This window comes from Lynx canadensis, chromosome F2, assembly GCF_007474595.2.
Source record: "Lynx canadensis isolate LIC74 chromosome F2, mLynCan4.pri.v2, whole genome shotgun sequence".
Lineage (NCBI taxonomy): Eukaryota > Metazoa > Chordata > Mammalia > Carnivora > Felidae > Lynx > Lynx canadensis.
Window position 1 is genome coordinate 62,384,153 of NC_044320.2, and position 8,758 is coordinate 62,392,910.

The window sequence follows — 8,758 nt, forward strand, 5'->3', positions numbered from 1 at the left end:
CAGAGCTCCTCCTGGTTTGCAGTAGGGAGTTTTGGGACCCTTAACTCAGTGTGCTTTCAGCTGTTTGTTAAAATAAGCCTGGAAAAAAAGAAAAAAGAAAAGAAAAGCCTGATTCAAAAGGAGAGAGAGAGAGAGAGAGAGAGAGAGAGAGAGAGAGAAGGAAAAGTAATGAAAAACAATAAAAATAAAAAGACAATCAAAAAACTATAAGCCTGGTTCCAAAGGGGAAAAAAAGGGAAAAAAGAAAGAAAAGAAACAAAAAAGAAGACTTATCTAAAAAACAAAAAAGAGAAATGAAAAACAAAAACAAAAAAAAAACAAAAACAACCTATCAAACAAAAAAACTATGAGCCTGATTCCAAAAGAAGAAAAGAAGAAAGAAAAAAAAAAAGTAAGCTTGGTTCTATTTCCACCAGAACTGCAGGTGACACTTTGAGGTACTTTATTTTCAGTGTACTCGGTGCGTGTGGGATGCTGCCCCTGTGCTGGTCTTCTGGAGGAGGGGTCTGCTGTGTTGACTCAGTCTTGCTCCAGTAAATAAGCAGTAGCCAGGCACAGAGGGGCGGGGTTTGGTGCCAGTGGTCTGTCTCCACTGGGGGCTGCTGTGTTGCTCTCTGAAGTCCCACCGCATTGGTGTTGGGGCGGGGGTGGGGGAGTTGCACCACCCCAACCTCTCACCCCCAGACCCGGGATCGCACACCTCCTCCGCTGTTCAGGCAGCCCTCGCTGAATAGCAAGAGTAGTCAGCACAATTCTCCTGTGTGGTTTGGTTTTGTCTGGTTTTGTTTTGTTTTTGTTTTTGTTTTTGTTTTGGGTTTTTTTTTTGTTTTTTTGTTTTTTTTTTTTTTACTTTGACACACAGCTGGGATTCAAAATTCAACATCTTAAAAAAACCTGGCACCACGCAGACCCGCCCCCCTCCTCCAGAGTAGAGCTGTGTCTGAAATCCTGTGTCCCAGGAAAACAGTCCCACGCCTGCACAGTGCGTGGAATTTATGGTGTAGCACCGCTAAAAAGCAGCAGCAAGGTTTATGCCTCTGCATGCACTTCTGTCCTCTGACAATGAGTACCCTTTTGCTGGCACCCACAGGGTCTTTTGTCCTTGGAGAGCCAATATACCTCTTCCAAAAGCTTTCCAGGAAGGGGAATGCTCTCCCCCAGTGCACCCTGAGATCACTACACCATGCTATGTCCTCTGGGGCCAGCTTCCTCCTTCTCCCCAGGAGGATACACCGCAGTTCCACCTCTGGAGAAAGTCACACACTTCCAAAACCTCAGAGTTTGAGTTTCAAATGCTGTTTGCAAAAATAAATCTGTAACACTCAGAACTTTTTGCTCCCCAGTCAATGGTCCAGAGAGTTTTTCCTCTTCTGCAAACCCGATGCTACATTCTCTCAACCCTTCTTTCTCTCTCCCTTTTGTATCTCTATGGAAAGGGTTCCCTCCCCTCCATGGCACCACCATTTTTCTCTCCCCCAATTCACTTTTCACGCCTCGCATCTGCACCCACACTGCCTACCTCCAACCATGGAGATCCTTCTGCCAGTCCACAGATCAATTTCCTGGGTGATGTAACCTCAATACAGTGGTGTTTAGGCGAGGAGGAAAGCCCAGGGTCACCATGTAAATGTCTCTCTCATTCACTTTTTAAAATTGGAAGTGAGCTGCTCTCTCTTACTCTCTCAAAGAAAGAAAGAAAAAAAGAAAGAAAGAAAGAAAGAAAGAAAGAAAGAAAGAAAGAAAGAAAGAAAGAGGAAGAGAAAGAGGAAGAGGAAGAGGAAGAGGAAGAGAAAGGAAAGGAAAGGAAAGGAAAGGAAAGGAGAGGAAAGGTTTAAAATAAAGAAATAAATAGGAAGTGAGATCATCACCTGATGATTTGTCACTGTAAAGTCACCAACTCAAAATGTCTTACTCCATAATTCATTTTATAGCAAGAGGATTCACTAAATCTTGTCCAGTGTTTTTCAAAGGGAACTTATTCAAACCTAGTGAGAGGCATTTTCTCAGCAATTAGGTATCTACATTTTATCATTAATTTGATGATATTAAATACATGACTTAGAAAATCACTGGAAATCTGTTGAGATGTGCACTGGAACAGGACTCATGATTCCCAAGGGCTGGTTCCCACGTTTTACCACAGGGACTCTCTAGCCCTCCAAATGCACAAAATGAAAGCATCTTGTTACATGCGTACTAAGTTTGCTTCTGCTTCACCCTGTAGTCATTTGGCATATTTGAACTTCAGTTTCCTAACCATACAGTGAAAATTATAATAAAACCAAATGAATTCTGGAGCACCTAGGTGGCTCAGCAGTTGAGCATCCAACTTTGGCTCAGGTCATGATCTTATAGTTCATGAGTTCAAGCCCCACATTGGGCTCACTGCTGTCCGTGCAGAGCCTGCTTCGGATCCTCTGTCCCCCTCTCTCTCTGCCCCTCCCAGCTTGCACATTCTCTCAAAAATAAAATAAACATTTTTAAAACATGGATCCTAAGTTGCTTCCAAAAATATTACTATAATTACATTTTCATTCAGGGGTATTATTATTTTTGTTGTGGTGGTCTTCTTTCTTTTTTTTTTAATTTTAGTTAGCTAACATACAGTGTAATATTGGCTTCAGGAGTAGAATTCAGTGATTATCCAGGGCTATCATGAATGCATAGCAATCTACAAGTTCCGAAAGATATGACAGAACGTCAGAGGTTAAGAATAGAATCAGAAAAAGTCACTTCTTGGAACTGACACTAAAATAAGATAAAACAGATACAATTCATCATCAGTCTAGTAACTTATGAGGTAGTTTTCCTATGTGGTGTTCCCAGGGTTATCAGTAACACAACTAATGCATCGAAAGATGTGATCTCATCTGACAGTTGGAGAAAATTACATATCACCACAAGTTTGAACTATCTGGTGGTTAGAAAAAGTTCAGAATCATTGTGCTTACAGTACCATCCAAGGAAGAGGATGCTCCAATTATGAAAGCCAGCGACAGATATGTAGAAAGATAAATTTGGGTCCCACTAACATTTATTGAACACCAGTACACCATCCGTTATGATTAGATCTTTCATGTGTGAGCTCATTTAGTCCTCACAAAACTCTATGGGATAATATTATCCCAATATTACAGTATCCCAGTATCCCAGGGACTGGCCCAAATCACCTACCTAGAGTTTGACACCTCTGACCTCAAATCCCAATGTTTCTGCACTCTATTATGTTTAGTCTTCAGTGAATGGAACAAAGCAAGTTTTTTCCTAACTACCCTAGGACATGGAGAAAAGTAATTGATTTCCCTTTGTCCTAAGTTCCTGCTTAGAAACAACTTAATATGTTCTTCGGTTTGGAGCAATCGCAAATGATACTCCCTGTGCACCTATTTGTATTTTTCAAACTTCTGCCTCTATGGTTTCATATTATTTTGTCCACGTAGATTACACGATTTGAAAATTTGTAGTTTTGGGTGACCAAAGAAGTTACATTAAGTAATGTGTGCTCTGTTAGAAAATCTAAGTTTTACCCAAAGAGCCAAAAACAGCAAGTGCTCACAGTAATATTAGGAGGTCATATAAATTACTAATATAGCTATGATGCTAATATGCAATTAATTTAAATAAGCAGTTAGACACTTATGTTTACTGCTACTGGGCCCTTAATTTTGGCTACCACATTGTATCTTGTCAAAGTTGGTCAAATAATGGATGGGTGTATTCAAATCAGAAAGTGACAGGTGCCTCTACTAATGGTATATGCTACAGCAACCATGCGTCAAAATGCCTAGGACTTCAACATCAGAATGCCTCAGCAACACAGAATCACTTACAAGTTTGACCAAAAGAAATGAAACTCACTATGCTTATTAACATCTTACCTTAAATCCAGAACACATAAGACAAGTGAGATTTGCAGAAACACCTGCTACAGCTTATGAGCCCTTTTTAGGTAATTTTAGACACCTACACATCAAGTAGAAAACCAGTATGCTAGCAAACTTTCTGTTTAAGGTTAATAGATTGGTATCCTGTTCAAAAGTCATTATCCTGGTTTATAGGTCAGTCGTGTGCATTTAATTAGCACCTGTTAGTTCTTTACGGTATACGTTGATGGTTTAACTTTGACAGGCTCTCTCTAGATAATTCTCTGTGAGCAGTGATAGCAATGTTTTAATATATTCATATAAAAACCATTTTTCAATATTCTATGACTCAGCATTCTTCCAGTTATTTATGCGGAAAAGTAGAATCCCTGAAAATAATGGAAAACTATCCAGTTGCCCAACAATGAGGAATTGTTTAAAATATAGTACATTGTTCAACAAATAATTAAGGGCTACTATGTGCTAGGTGATAAAGACTGAGTAGTGAACAAGACATATGGTCATTACATTTATAGAGTTGGAAAGATGTATGCTCCAGCCACTGTTACTGCATAACAAGCTACTCCAGTATTTTGTGGCTTAAAATAGCAACTCTTTTATTATGCTTACAGATTCTGTGAGTGAGAATTTGGACAGAGCATGAAGAAATGGTGTCACCCTTCTCCACAATGTCTGGGGCTTCAGCTGGGAAGACTTGAAAGCTAGAGGTGATGACTCTACCACAGGAGGATGGAATTGCCTAGGGCTCCCTCATTCACGTGCCTGGGCCGGAATGAATCAAACACTAAGACAGTCAACCAGAGCACCTACATGTAGCTTCTCCATGTGATTTGGCTTCCCCCCAGCATGGCGGCCTCAGAATAATCAGACCTCTTATGTATCATCTCAGGGCTCCAAGCCTGAGTGTTCCAGCAAGTGACGTCACTTTTCATGACTATACCTTGGAAGTCCTACTGTAATCTGTGAGCCAAAGCAGTCATAGACCTACCCGTATTCAAGAAAAGAGGAATTAGAGTCTCCTCTTGATGTGAGGAATAGCAAAGTCTCATTGAGGAAAAACAGGTGAGATGGGAGGAAAATACAATGTGCTACAAGGTAGTAGTGTGCTACTATTAATAGTTCTGAAATTATTTTTAATGATGGATAACATTTGTTGAGTACTTTTTCTGAGTTCCAGGGACTATTTATTCTAAGACTTTAAATACATGGACTCACTTAACCTTCAAAGTAGTCCTGGGAGGTAATATTATCTTTGCTTTCTAACAAATCAAGAATCACTACACAGAGAAATTATATAACTGGGGCAAGTTTGCACTTGTGGTGGGGGAGTTTGGATTTGAACCCACACGGTCTGGTTCCCTCATTTGTAATGGTTATTAGTAGCCACAATAATCCTAAGAAATAATATTATAGGTTACTTTTCTAGCTGTTTCTCTTTGCTTATTGATATTTCTAAAATGGGAGGAGGCTTTCCTGTAGGTTTCTACATGCAGCGTTTCCCAAAGTGGATAGATCTGAAGAATCATCTGACATAACTGTTAAAAAGACAGATTTGGATCCCCACTCCAGACCTGCTGACTTAGGTCTTCAGGGAAGTGGCCTAGGCCATTGTATTTTTGTAAACACTTATAAAAGCAAAGTTAGGAATAACTACTGCATGGTATATTAATAGTTGGGGTTCTCGCAAATTTGTTTGACTTTTCTTTTTCCTTCTCTTTGCTGCAGCTGTCAGGAACCACTCAAAAGAAACCACTCAACCGTATAACGAGTGATTTTATGTAATGAGGAAGTACTTGCCTCTTCAAGGCTGGTAAACATTTGATAGCTGAATGAGTTCCTGGCAGCCTTAAAACATAATTTAGCATCTTACAGTTGTAGTAACTTCAGTAGTATTTTCAGATGAGGCAGGATACATGTGGGGTGGGAGATGGTGGGGTGGGGGTGGTATCTTTTGGAAAAGACAATGTAGCAGAACGGGGAGGCAAATATCAGTGAACTCTACAGGCCAAAGGAAGCAAATACTCACTATGAATTTACTACTTAAAAAAAATAACTTTAAATAGGACCTAATATCCAGAGTTATGATGAAAAAAATCAATTAGAAATGTGAATTGGCTGTGCGATTTCATTTTCTAAACATTTTATAACATTTTTTAATATTAAAATGTAAAATCTGTAACATTTTTATTCAGGTTGGAAAAAAATGTGAAAGGAATTCAACGCCCCCCTTCAAGGATATCATTTATCTTAAAATTGTCTTATTTGGAAGAAGCATTTGGATATCCATCACTAAGTATATTCAATTCAATATAATCTAAATAACATCTCATCTGGGAGAATTTGCTATATGCCAAGGACTGTGCATCACCTCATTCAGTCCTTACAACCCCCATATGAGTGTTCTTCATCGTCTTACAGGTGAGGGCACTGACTATAGTCATTTGCCCAAAACTTCACAGCTAAGGCATTTCAGAACTCAAGTATGAACCCAGCACAGCATTAAAAAACTGAATGATACAAAGTGATCTTCATACCAGTAAAAGCCACGTACTCATTATGTTCTTCACATTCATATACATAATATTTAATAGCCAAGGAATTTAAGGTCAAAATGTATCATATTCAGGTAGGTAGATATTCTGCCTATGCACAAGCGATTTAGAGACACTATTAAAAAAATTACTAAAAATCATACAACATCATCAAAAAGACAAGAGATAAATGCTGGAAAATGTAGAGAAAAGGGAACCCTTGTGCACTGTCAATGGGGTTGTATGTTGGTGTGGCCACCGTAGAAAACAGTGTGGGGTGTCCTCAAAAAAAATTAAAACTAAGTGCAGGGTTGGGGGCGGGGGTGGGCTCAGTCAGTTAAGCATCCAGCTCTTGACTTCAGATCAGGTCATGATCTCATGGTTCATGGGTTTGAGCCCCACATTGGGCTCTACACTGGTAGTGCAGAACCTCCTTAGGATTCTCTCTCTCCCCGTCTCTTTCTACCCCTCCCCCACTCATGTGCATGCTCTCTGTCACTCTCTCTTGCAAAATAAATAAAAAGTAAAAAAAAATAAAATAAAACTAGAAATACCACGTGCTCCAGCAATTCCACTTCCGGGAATATATCCAAAGGAAATGAAAACATTAACTCAAAAATGTATCTGCACCGCCATGTTCACATAGGCTGTGTGAACATAACAGTGCAGATACACACACACACACACACACACACACACACACACACACAGAATGGAATACTACTCAGCCATAAAAAACCAAGGCAATCCTATCACTTGTGACAACATGGATAAACTCTGAAGGCATTATGCTAAGTGAAATAAGTCAAACAGAGAAAGACAAATACTGTATAATCTCACTTATATGTGGAACATAAAAAAAAAAAATCATAGAAAAAGAAATCAGACTTGTGGTTAACAGAGCCAGAAGGTGGGGAGAGAGGGAATTGGAGGAAAGTGGTCAAAAAACATAAACTTTCAGACATAAGATAAATAAGCACTAGAGATGTAATGAAAAACATGATGACTATAGCTAACACTGCTGTACTATATATAGGGAAATTCTTAAGGAGTAAATCCTAAGAGTTATCATTGCAAGGAATTGTTTTTTCCTTTTTTTTTCTTTTCTTTTTATTGTATCTATATGAGAAGACTGATGCTAGCTAAACCTATTGTGGTAATTTCACAATATATGTAAACCAAACCATGATCTATGACTTAAACTATCAAAGAGAAGAAGTTGCTATTTTATCAAGAAAGTAGGCATAGTCTTAATATCAGGCAATGATTGTAACATTTTTCATTAAATTAGGGAAATACGGACTTCATCCAAAGAGAGCTAAGATTTAACCTACAAGGTCATTCTAAAGCATAAGCTTCAAAAACAATGTTATAACAAGGCTTCGATACATTTAGAATCCAAAACCTCTAAAAAGTTACTTGGGGATCATTAAAATATTTGCTTGAGTTCTCTTTCCTCTCCATCTCCAACCACTTATACAAAGATCAGATGTTTAAATTGCCTCTTTGCCTTTACTGTGCATTCCCATATTATTCTTAGACTACATTTTCAAGTAGACTGATCATCAAATTCCCAAATTTGGAAAAACGAACCACCAGCTTAGTCTAAATCCTGAGCAACCAAATGCTGTAGGTTGAAGATTTCCAAAGTTTCATCTGTTCATACTTCCTGAGATCGCACCATAGGGCTCCTGCAGTGAAAGTGCTAGAACAGACCCTGAACTTGAAGGCCACTTTCCCTACATTTTGAAGCAAATTCTCTTGAGTGTTCGTTTCCTCAACTTTGAATTGATGATATTCCCTGCCCCACTCAGCAGTTGTGCAACCCAGTGAATATGAAACAACACACACTGTGAACTGGAGAGGACTCTGTGGAGGTAGGAGATTATTACTGTACTACAGAAACAAAATCCTCTCTTTCCCCAGAAAAGCCCAGGAAACCCAAGCTGGTTTACTCATTTTTCTTCATCAGTCTATTAAGAAGGCATCGCTACTCAAGATGCCGTGCACACGGCCTGTCCTGCCAACATTTTTAAGTCTGCAGAACAAATATAAATGGATACGTGGAGGGATTCCTGGCCTCAATCCTATATAAATACAAATGCATTTTATTCATGATGATTTATATATAACCAAAACATCCCACACATTTCCTTATAAGAAGGGTTAATTGTAGGTGATTAAAGATACACAAATGATCAAGTCGTCTACATCACTCTACTCTGGGGTTGAAGAGAGCTCCACAAAGTCACATTTGGCAATGTTGATTTAACACCTCATAAAAAATTCAGCTCTTTAGAAGAGTACTCTGGTCTTCAGGCTGGGGACATAGTGAGAAGAGTT